The 11,975-nt window shown below is 38.5% G+C and overlaps 1 long non-coding RNA gene across 1 annotated transcript; it reads left to right on the forward strand.

Moving 5' to 3' along the window:
- Positions 1-7,620: 7,620 nt before the first annotated feature.
- LOC125960737 (uncharacterized) lies at positions 7,621-11,729 on the forward strand. The gene is made up of 3 exons (XR_007470723.1): positions 7,621-7,775; positions 8,300-8,429; positions 11,212-11,729. It is a non-coding gene; the product is annotated as an uncharacterized LOC125960737 (long non-coding RNA).
- Positions 11,730-11,975: the final 246 nt, after the last annotated feature.

The following is an 11,975-nucleotide window of genomic DNA, read 5'->3' on the forward strand; positions in this document are numbered from 1 at the left end:
GAATCGTTTCTCGCCTCTTCCTAGCTTCTGGTGGTTCTCCAGCGACCTTTGGCATTCCTTGGCTTGTAGATACATCACTCTAATCCTCCATCTTCACATGGTCTTCTCCCTGTGTCTCTGTGTTTTCCCATGGCCATCTTCTTATAAGGTCACAGGTCATATTGGATTAGGGCCCACCCTACTTCAGTATGACCTCATTTGACTAGTTATACATGTATGCAATGACCATATTTCCAAATACGGCCACATTCTGAGGGACTGGAGATAAGGACTTCACCATATCTTTAGGGGAACACAGTGCAACCCTTAAGAGCCCTCCGCTAATGGTTTTGCAATAAAAAGAAAGGATAAATAAGTTACATGATGAGAGAAACCAAAAAATCATAGAGCTCTTACTCTCTACCTCTTTCTCTTTCTAAGGCTTCAAACTGTGGCCCATCTCTGCATTGTCCTTTCATCAGCCAACTAACAAACAAGACTGTCTTCCAATGAAGCCCAAGAGTCTTAGCACTTTTATAAAGAACTAGAAAGTACAAAAAATCCAAAGGACTAAATCTCTAATGAAGTGATTTCAGGGAACCCTTTTGTTTGATGCATTGCCCAAACTTTTTTTTTCTTCTAAATATTTTTGTATTGTGTACATTCTTTATATGTTGTTGTAACATATTATTTGAGAAGAGATTCCATTAAAGATTTTCTTTTTCTTTAAGCCATCTCTTACTCAGGAAGTGACCTGAAAGGCTGGCATTGGAGCCTGTTTCATCTCGGTCTGGGTCAAGGTGGGTGTCAGGGGTGTGGGTACGACAGCAGCGGGGTGGGTCTACGATGTATGTGCTACAGATGGGACGTTCGCGCTCGGCACCAGTGTTTCCAGGTTGGTGGTTCTTAAGTTTTCTTGAATTACTGAGTGTTCTTTTTTTTTAAAATTTTTATTAGAGTATAGTTGATTTATAATGTTGTGTTAGTTTCTGCTGTACAGCAAACTGATTCAGCTATATATATACATATATCCACTCTTTTTTGCCCGAACTCTTTAAACCCAATACAATAAGAAGGGGCCCGCTCCTGGAACACTTTGATTTTATAGAAATGTTCAAACTAATGATTCCTGGTACGTTACCTAGTCATGTCTCTAGAAAGGAACTCTTCTAACCCTCTGAGGCATGCTAGAAGCTTAAGCAGAGTGGGCGGCCATGAAAGCAGCTTCACTCTGAGCGTCTGGCTCATGTCACTTCATGACTATGTATTTATAGCCTCCTCCTCTTTCTTTGCCTTCCTCTCTTTACCCAGTCAGACTTGAGGCAGTCCTCCTGAGGGTGTGGGGGCTATAGGAAACAAAATGTCGGGATGTCACTGATCTCTCTATGAGCATAGGAGCTCGGGGCAGCACTGCACCAGGAGACAGTGAGTAACCCCAAAGTGGAAGACCCACCCACCTGGTGCCCCGAAGTCTCCAGAGCTATCCCTCAGTTCCCAAGGGGACCCTGAACTGCAGCCTTGGGATGGGGAAGGTATTTAAGTTTCATTTCGGAAGCTGCAGTGGCAGACTCCCAGACAGAATCTAAGAGAGAAGGAAGAAGGTATAAATCACAGAAAATGATCATCTCTGGTTTCATGAGCACATGTGAGTCACCTGAGAGTACCCTAGAAATAGTGTAGGGACTTAAGGTCCTGCACTAACAGGCAAAGATTGGAGCCAGAGAACTACTGTGTATGCCTGTTATTGGGATCTAGATTTACTCCAAGGTAACGTGGCTGGGAATGTAGGAAGTCAGGCATATGGAAAAACCGTGTCCCCTGAGGTAGAGCAGCTTGTTCAACTCACACAACGAATTGAGTCTAGAGCTGAGAACGGGATCCACGTTTCTTGAATCCCTCTAATGCCACTCCCACTTCTCACGCCACCTCTCTTCACCTGCAAGACTTCTTCATTCTTATAAACACGACAGTCAAACTTTAGCTTTTAAAAAATTAAAAGGATTTTCGGAATCTTTCAGAAATGAAACCTGGTGAGTAGTGAACCATATACTCTGAAAAAGTTGACAAAGAATCTGTAGAAAATTCATCAGGTTCTCTACCTAGACCTAGAGAGTCAAATCATTATATATTATGTTTCAGTGGTTACTTTCTTTTGATTTGTCCTACTAAATGGTGGATGCCCTCAAAGTCTGACTTCTCTGGAAAATTAAACTAAAATTAAAAACAAAATTTCCTTTTTTGCTGAGGAGTTTTAGTGTGTCTGTGTATTAATCAGCACTGGATATCAATTTCTTGTAATTATTCATGGAAACCAGAAGTGTGTTAATTTAAGAGATGGCAGGATTTTGTTTTAAGGTTATCTTGGTTCATGCTCTGGGAATTACATTATCTAAGCTTCCAATGAGGCATTTCTGGAGGAAAGTGGGGTTTTGTCTAGTCGTTTTCAAGATTTTTCTCTTTGCCTTTGGCTTTCTGTAGTTTTGGTGTGCTGGGTCTAGCTGTGCATTTCTATATATCTTTCTTGGATTTTTTTGGCTTCTTGAATCTGTGGATAAATATTGTTTATCAGGTTGTTTTTAATTCCCAGCCATTTTTATATGTGCAAGTGTCATATTCTCCGCCTCACCTTCTTTCTCCGCTCCTTCTGGGATTAAAGTGAAAAGTATGTTAGGCCTTCTAAGTCTATTCTCTTATCTCTTGCTCTTTTTGTCTTTTTATCTTTCCATGTTGCATTCTAGGGAACATCTTCTGATCTATTCCCTGGTTCAATAATTTGTCCATCAGCTAAATCTTTTTAATGAATTCTCAATTATTATCCATTTTTTTGATATGGGTTTCTTCTCCCTGTAGCTATTTCCAAGTTTGTCTTTCATTTCTTTAAACATAGTAAACAGAGTCAGCTTGTAGTCTGTAGCTGGTAATTAGTGTTTGAAATCTTTTTAGGCCTACTTCTATTCTTATTGTTTCTTTCTTATGGTGATTTGTTTTTTAATGCTAGGTCACCTTTGTGCTGGTCATTGTTAATGAAAATATTTTCAGGAATAATGTGAGGAGATGATAAAAGTATCTTCCTCCGATAAAATCTGTGTAGTTTCCAGGTACCTGGGGCACAACAAGTCTAAAACTACCTTAAATCCAATTCAGGGCCCAGGGTCTCAGTGCCACCCAGGTGAATTGCAACTTGGATGAAAATCTTTGTAAAAACTGGTTAACTTCTTGTCCACCTTACTCTGAGGATAGTCCCTCTAAAGGGTCACAGCTTTTTTTTTAAGGGCTCTTCTTTTTTTTTTTTTTTTTTTTTTTTTTTTGCGGTACGCGGGCCTCTCACCGCTGTGGCCTCTCCCGTTACGGAGCACAGGCTCACGGACGCGCAGGCTCAGCGACCATGGCTCACGAGCCCAGCCGCTTCCGCGGCACGGGGGATCTTCCCGGACCGGGGCGCGAACCCGTGTCCCCTGCATCGGCAGGCGGACTCTCAACCACTGCGCCACCAGGGAAGCCCTAAGGGCTCTTCTTTAATTCTGAACTTTTTATATGCCCTGAGCTTTGATTTATGTCCATTTCACTCCACAAGGCTGTCAAAATAAAAGTTAAAATTTACCTGAATTTTCAAATGCCCCAGAGCAAAAGCAGCTTCTGTTCTAGCTTACTTCCTGAGGCTCCCATTTTCCCTTTTAATTTTAACCTCACAATTCTTTACTGTCATGTTAGGTCATCACTGCTTTTAAGTGAGTTTTGCCCATTATTTTTAGTTGTTGTCATCAAGAGAGATGATCTCAATAACCTAGCCCACTATTCTTGGAAACTGGAAGTTTACAGGTGAATTTTTGAGAGCATTCTGGCAAAATACAGTAGAAAGTTGAACTTATGGTCTTTCCAGTGACATTTCCCAAAAGGGGGAATCGACAAGATATCCACTCTTCGGGTAAACCGTTTGAAGATGTGTCCTCAGGACACATCAGCAAGGAGGCTTGGCTCTCTGGCTTTCCAGAGTTGAGGACGAATGAGAGTCACCTCTGAGATCATGAAACATCCTTACTTGGCAGAGTCCAGCACTTTGAAGGCAGCCACTCAGTTTTTTAGCTTATATGCTATCAATTCTCTGGTGAAGGACAGAGCTCCTCTGACCTGTGTACGTGCACACTTACATTCTGTGGGTGGTTCAAAACACATTGCTACTCAAAGAGAGGGAGGCTGATGAAAGCAGAGGGCTCTACCTACCTAGATTCCTTGGTAAGTAATCAATCAATAAGTATTTACTAAAAACCATTTTATTTACTGCTTGCTTCTGTACTTTTCGTTATGTGGGACCAGAGGTATAATATATAGACAGAGCCCTTAACTCAGGATGAAGCTAGGATCACAGATTGCATGAACTTGTTATGTCCCCTTAGACTCCTTTAATCACCTTTAATCTCCTTTAATCACAGTTCCTCAGTTTTTCTTTGTCTTTCATAAACTTCAGACTTTTAAAGAGTCGCTCAACTTAGGTTTGTCTGAGGTTTCCTCTGATTAAATTCAAGTTTTACATTTTTGCAAGAATACCACAAAAGTAATACTGTATACTCTCAGTGTATCACGTTAGAGGGCATGTGATGTTGATTTCTCCCATTACTGTTGAGGTTGACTTTGATCTCTCAGTTAAAGTAGGATTTGCCAGGTTTCTCCACTGTAGAGTTACTATTTTTCTCTTTGTGATTAATACATATCTTGTGAGGTTAATCAGTTTTATGTAATTATCCTGTTTCTCATTATACTTCAACCCACTAAGTTTAGCCTTCATTGATGATTCTTGACTAAAAGAGTTATTACTGTGACATTTGCCAAATAGTGATCATTTATTTCCATCACTTTTTACATTTGTTAGTTGGAATTCTACTCTAACAAAGAGCTTTTATTCCTTCCCCATTTATTTATTTATTCAGTTATTCATATCACCATGTGTTCGTGGTTTCTACTCTATGGGTATTGATCCATCATATTCTATTACAAATGTTGGTGTCCCCCACATCCAGTTGATAGGCTGAACCCTGCACCCTCAATGGTATTTGAAAATAGGAGGCTTTGGGAGGTAACTAGGGTTAGATGAGGTCATGAGGGTGGGGCCCTCATGATGGGATTATTGCCCTTATAAGAAGGTACACCAAAAATTTGCTCTCTCTCTCCATGATTGCACAAATAAGAGGTCCTGTGAGCACACAGAGAGATGACGGCTGCCTACAAGCCAAAAGAAAGAAACCTACCTTACTGGCATCTTGATTTTGAACTCTAGAACTGTGAGAAATTTCTATTGTTTAAGCCACAGTCTATAGTATTTTGTTATAGCTGCTTGATGTAAAACATTACCGTTTATTATTTTGTTCTCAGATTACCCCAGATTTGGCCAATGTTTCAAGCTGACTTGTGTATCTTGTTTTAATGACACCATCTTTATTGAGCACTTCCTTACTTTCTGGAACCACGAGATATTCCAGGCTCATCTTGTACTTTCATCTTGTTCTTTCCCTATGACAGCCCTGGAACTAGCCATTTGTCCAAGAAGCCCCAGTTCCTTTTATTTGAGAATGGTATGTGGAAACTAAGATCAGGGTGCCAGGAATGCCCGTCACTCCTGGGAAATCATTGCCTCTGTGCGCTTTCAGCAGGCAGAGCTAGGAAATACACACACACACACACACACACACACACACACACACACACACACACACACCTATTCCTATAACCATCCATCCATCTGAAAATAGTCCCTCACAGAACCAGAACCAAACAATCCAGAGATTATTTGGGGGAGGGGGACATCCAGAAGGAGAGAAGGGCAAGGAAATTCCCAGAAAAGAGGGTACTTAAATGTTTATGTGCTGTTTCTCAGCAGTCTCCCAGGAAGCCTCTGGGGCAGAAAGCTCTGAAGGGCAGCAGCAGCTTGGCACCTATATAATCACAGGGTTTATCTTACCTATGACCAGCAGATGTTGGGCGCTATTTGGTGAAGTATGCAAAGCAGACAGGCAGCTCTAAATGGCTAAAATTTTGTTTATTTGGGCAATGCTTAAAACAACTAGATGTGTAAAAAAATTTTTTTTATTAATTTATTTATTAATTTATTATTTTTTTTGGCTGTGTTGGGCCTCCGTTGCTGTGTGCAGGCTTTCTCTAGTTGCGGAGAGCGGGAGTTACTCTTTGTTGCTGTGTGTGGGCTTCTCATTGCGGTGGCTTCTCTTGTCATCGAGCACAGGTTCTAGGTGCATAGGCTTCAGTAGTTGTGGCATACAGGCTCAGTAGTTGTGGCTCAGGCTCTAGAGCACAGACTCAGTAGTTGTGGCGCATGGTCTTAGTTGCTCTGTGGCATGTGGGATCTTCCCAGACCAGGGTTCGAACCCGTGTCCCCTGCATTGGCAGGTGGATTCTTAACCACTGCGCCACCAGGGAAGTCACTAGATGTGTAAAAACTTGAATTTGGTGCTAGCAGGCTTTTGAGCTAATTGGTCCCAGTCCACTGTTGGTGTTTTTTTCCAGTTTGATTGAGATGTAATTGACATACAGTACTATATAAGGTTAAGGTGTACAGCATGATGATTTGACTTACAAATATCATGAAATGATTCTCACAATAAGTTTAGTGAACATCCATCATCTCATATAGATATAAAAATAAAGAAATAGAAAAAAATATTTTTCTTGTGATGAGAGCTATTAAGATCTACTCTCTTAACAATTTTCATATATAACATACAGCACTATTAATTATACTTATCATGTTGTATATTGCATCCCTAGTACTTATTTATCTTATAACTGGAAGTCTGTACCTTTTGACCACCTTCATGCCATTCCCCCTTCCCTTACCCCCTACCTCTGGTAACCACAAATCTGATCTCTTTTTCTATGAGTTTGTTTTTGAAGTATAATTGACCTACAACACTATGTTAGCTCCTGTTACACAACATAGTGAGTTGGTATTTATATATGTTTCAAAATGATCACCATGATAAGTCTAGTTACAATATGTCACCATACTACATAGTTATTGACTATGTTCCCCACACTGTACATAGCAGTATATATATATTATTATATATATTATATATATGATTATTATATATGTGATTATTTAAAGTTGCTGATCTCTTAAGTAGACACATTTTTAAAACCCTGCATTTTTACTAACCCCCCCACCAATGTTTACTGTTTTTGAAATTATATTTTACATCTTTTTGTTTTGTGTACCTCTTAACTACATATTGTGGATATAGATGATTTTACTACTTTTGTATTTTAACTTTCCTGCTAGCTTTATACATGGCTGATTTACTATCTTTATTGTATATTTGCCTTTACCAATGAGATTGTCCTTTCATAATTGTCATGTTTCTAGTTGTGGCCTTTCCGCTTTTGCTTAGATAAGTTGCCTTAACATTTCTTGTAAAGCTGGTTTGGTGGTGCTGAACTCTTTTAGCTTTTGTTTGTCTCTAAATCTTTTGATCTCTCCATCAAATCTGAATGAAAAGCCTTGCTGGGTAGAATATTCTTAGTTGTAGATTTTTCCCTTTCATCACTTTAAATATACGCTGCCACTCCCTTCTGGCCTGCAGACTTCCTGCTGAATAGTCAGCTGATAGCGCTATGGGAGTTCCCTTGTGTGTATAACTTGTTGCTTTTCCCTTGCTGCTTTTAATATTCTCTTTATCTTTAATTTTTGCCATTTTAACTACCATGTGTCTTGCTGTGGTCCTCTTTGAGTTGATCCTATTTGGGACTCTGTGTGCTTACTGGACCTGGATGTCTGTTTCCTTTCCCAGGTTAGAGAAGTTTTCAGCTATTATGTCTGCACATAAGTTCTCTGCCCCTTTCTCTCCCTCGTCTAATTCTGGAACTCCTATAATGCAAATGCTATGCTTGATGTTGTCTCTTAAACTGTCCTCACTTCTTTTTTTTTTTCTTTTTCCTGTTCAGCTTCAGTGTTTTCTACTATTCTGTCTTCCAGTTTGCTGATCCATTCCTCTGTATCATCTAATTTACTATTGATTCCTTATAATGTATTTTTCATTTCAATTATTGTATTTTTCATCTCTGTTTGGTTCTTCTTTATATTTCCTAACCCTTTGTTAAAAACTGCTAGCTTCTCCCTCTGTTCATCCAATCTTCTCCTAAGTTCTTGGAACACCTTTATAATCATTATCTTGAATTCTGTAGAGGAGATTGCCTATCTCCACTTCACTTAGTTCTTCTGAGATTTTATCCTGTTCCTTCATTTTGGACATATTCCTCTGTTGCCTTACTTTGCCTAATTTGCTGATTTTATTTCTATGTATCTTGTAGGTAGGTTATGTTTCCTGGCCTTGGAGAAGTAGCCTTTGGTAGGAGATGTCCTATGCAACCGAGGAGCTCTGCTGCCAGTGTCTATGCCCCCAGATTGCCTCCTGCCTCTTCGGGAGGTCCTCCAAGATTTGCAGGTAGGTCTGACCCAGGCTCCTTTCAAATTACTGCTTTTGCCCTGGATTCCAGAGCATGTGAGATTGTGCGTAGACCCTTTAAGAGTGGAGTCTCTATTTCCCACAGCCCTCTGGCTCTCCTGAAAGTAAGCCATGCTGACCTTCAAAGCCAAACATTCTGGAAGCTCACATTCCTGGTGCAGGATCCCCAGGCTTGGGAGCCTAATGTAGGACTCAGACTACTCACTTCTTGAGGAGAACCTCTGCCATTGTAATTATCCTCCCATTTGTAAATTGCCCACCTGGAGGTATAGATCTTGACTATACCATATCTCTGCCCCTCCTACCCATCTCATGGTTGCTTCTTTATGTCTTTAATTGTAGAAGATCTTTTCTGCTAGACTTCCAGTTCTTCTCATCAAGAGTTGCTCTACAAATAGTTGTAATTTTGGTGTGCCCATGGAGGAGATGAGATCAGAGTCTTCCTATGCTGCCAACTTGGCCACTCCCCTATTAGTTGATCTTACAGTATTTGGCTGGAACATCCTTCAATCAATGACACTTTATACCTACATCTATTAATAGATGAGTGTTCTCAAGTGAAGCAATTCATCCATTCTGATTTTTTTTAATGTAGGTTTTATTCAGGGTTTGAACCACAATCTAAGAAAGTAATATCCTTGTGCACTGTTTTGATTCACTGCAGACTGATCTCCCAGGGTTGCTTTTTAGTATCATGAAATTGATCTTTTTGGAAGGACACAATAAGAAGAAGCCTTATATATTATAAGTCTTAGATATAAGCAGCCTTATATCTATATTTGCAGTGGAGTTATTATTGAAGTTATTGTGTGCTATATCTTTAAGTGTTCCCTACACGAAGTACCCTGAGTAATTTCTTTCAGAACTGAATGCTATAAAGTGTTGCTTGGCCTGAGAAAGTTAAGTTTTCTTCTTTTGGACTTTTCTTTGGGGCTATGTTTTCCAGGAAGCTCAAAGCTGATTTTGTGTGTGTATGTGTGTGTGTGTGTGTGTGTGTGTGTGTGTGTGTGTGTGCGTGCGTGTTCACTTTCATTCTATCTGATCCTGATTTTTAGTATATTTTTGATTATTAGATTATGTGTGTTGCCTAAAAGCACCCTCCAATTCTTCATAGTCTCAAAGCATGGGAAAAATAAATAAGCAACTAAATAGTAAATTTAAAATGTTTTGATACACAATTTTTTTTCTTGAAATGCCATAGGCTGATTTATTTGTATCTGTTCAAAAAAGTGGTCCTAAATTGTTTGTGAGAGTCAGTGGCAAATAGAGACTGGGAGAACAGCCAGAAAGCCCTAAGAGTATAAAAATACAACTTTAGTTAGGGATAAGTGGTTTCTCAATTGGGTGGATCTAGTCACTGCTCTTTTCTCAGATTTAGGAATATCCATTGTTTTCCATTCCCACTGAGGTCTACCTTCTGGTACAGTACTTCCAAAGTTTCAAAATTTTTACCAACAAGGCTGTTGAAAGCAGGGATATAAGTGGTATTTACAGTGTAATGTCCATGGACTTTGTTGCCAAACTCTATTACAAGTGAACTTCCAGGAGGATTTGTGCTATTGGGAAGAGCTTTTACTGTTTTCAAGGATTTCAGACAATTGTATGCAAGTTTAAGATTTGATGCTTTCTTTTCTACATTGACAAAAAGAAGTTACACCCTCATTAAGACACATGTAGTTTTAGTATTAGTTGAATTCATATTTCTGTTTTAAGCATATTTACACTAATCCTCTAAGAGAAGGCTTAGAGAAAATTATGATTAAAATATTTATAGGACAATGCTCATAAACATACCAGCTGATTGATTTAAAAAAAAAAAGAATCCAAGATTGCAACGGTAAAAGAAAGTAGACAGAAGGTGACCTCTTTGTGCATTACAACCTGAGAAATTGTCTCCTACTCATTCATTCATTCAGCAAATATTTATTGACAACATACTTTGTACCAGGCACCTTCTACTCTATTTCTAGCATGAAAACAATGAATATATATAAACCAATATTTTATAATGCCAAACTCACAAGGAAAGTGTTAGTAACGTGTGGTTTTCTATAAAACAGACATAGTTTCAGAAAAGTTTTATATCCAAACATGAATATCTCTAAGGAGACTGATTGGAGACATTTATCATTTCAATTAGACAACTCAATTATTCACTGAATAATCTGTCAGGTTCCTCATAATTTTTATTTTTCTTCCTGATGATAGACCAAAATAATATTTTTATTATTAAAAATGGATATGTGCCCATTGTAAAATATTGAAAAAATAAGAAAATGTAGGTTTACCCACAACCCTACCTCTCATATATAAATACTGCTAATATTCTGCTATGTTACTTTCTAATATCTTATGTATTTACATGTGTTGTTCATTGCAAACAACTTTGTTCATTGGGAACAATTTTATATCTCGTTTTATTCTCTTAGAATTATTTTCTGAACAGTTCCTATGTTATGAATAATTTTTTGAAGAATGCTTTAAAGAGATATCAATATTCTATCAAATGATCTTGCCATAATTAACTTGAATGATGAATATTTAGATTGTTTTTCACTCTTCACTACTATTGACATTACTGTTAAAATTCCAAAGTTATCCATTCTACGGGCTCTCATACAACAGCCAAGATAAACCCAATACTGAATAAGAGTATTTTACCAGCTTAAAACAGAGGCAGCTGTCATAGGAACTAGAAAGGGCGACGACGAGCGTTGCACAGTTAGTTCCTCAAATTTTTTTTTTTTTTTTTTGGCCACAGTGCACCGCTTGCAGGATCTCAGTGCCCCGACCAGGGATTGAACCCATGTTCCCTACGGTAGAAGCACTGAGTCTTAACCACCGGACCGCCAAGGAATTCCCCTCAAACATTTTAAGCGTTCAGTTACACGAGGAGTTTGGAATTCTGTCGTAATAGTCTTCCTCATGGTAATTGATGAAGCATGATATGAATATTAGGACTCTATGTGTCATAATAGGAGAGTGCAATATTGTGAAAAGTTCATAGATCTGGAATCAGAAAGGTCTGGCTTTGAATCCGGAGTATTTGACCTTGAACAACATCTACAAAATGGGGATAATAGTAACTTTGAATGATTCTGGTGAAGAATATACTAACTAATGTATGTAATGTGTCTAATACAGTGTCCAGCTATAATAAATGCTCAATTTATTGTAGATTAATTATAATGAATAATAATGGCTATTATTTTAAAATTATATATACATGTATATGTATATTTCCTTATTTAATAAAAATCATTCTATTGGGCAAGACAATGTCTTTTACCGACTTTAGTGACCCTACGCAGATATTCCAGAGGACAGTGACTTGCAAAAATTTCTTCTCGTGTGAATCAAAAGCCTACAAGCTCTCCAAAACAACAATTTCTCCATTAGTTGTGAAATAGATGTCTTAACAGAAACTGTTAGCAGAGCAACTGATCAGTAACAAAAATTGATCTATTTGTCACTAAGGACAGCAATTGGTAGTTAAAAGCCTCCACCCCAGGAATGGATTTTCTA

The sequence above is a fragment of the Orcinus orca genome, chromosome 12, assembly GCF_937001465.1.
Source record: "Orcinus orca chromosome 12, mOrcOrc1.1, whole genome shotgun sequence".
NCBI lineage: Eukaryota > Metazoa > Chordata > Mammalia > Artiodactyla > Delphinidae > Orcinus > Orcinus orca.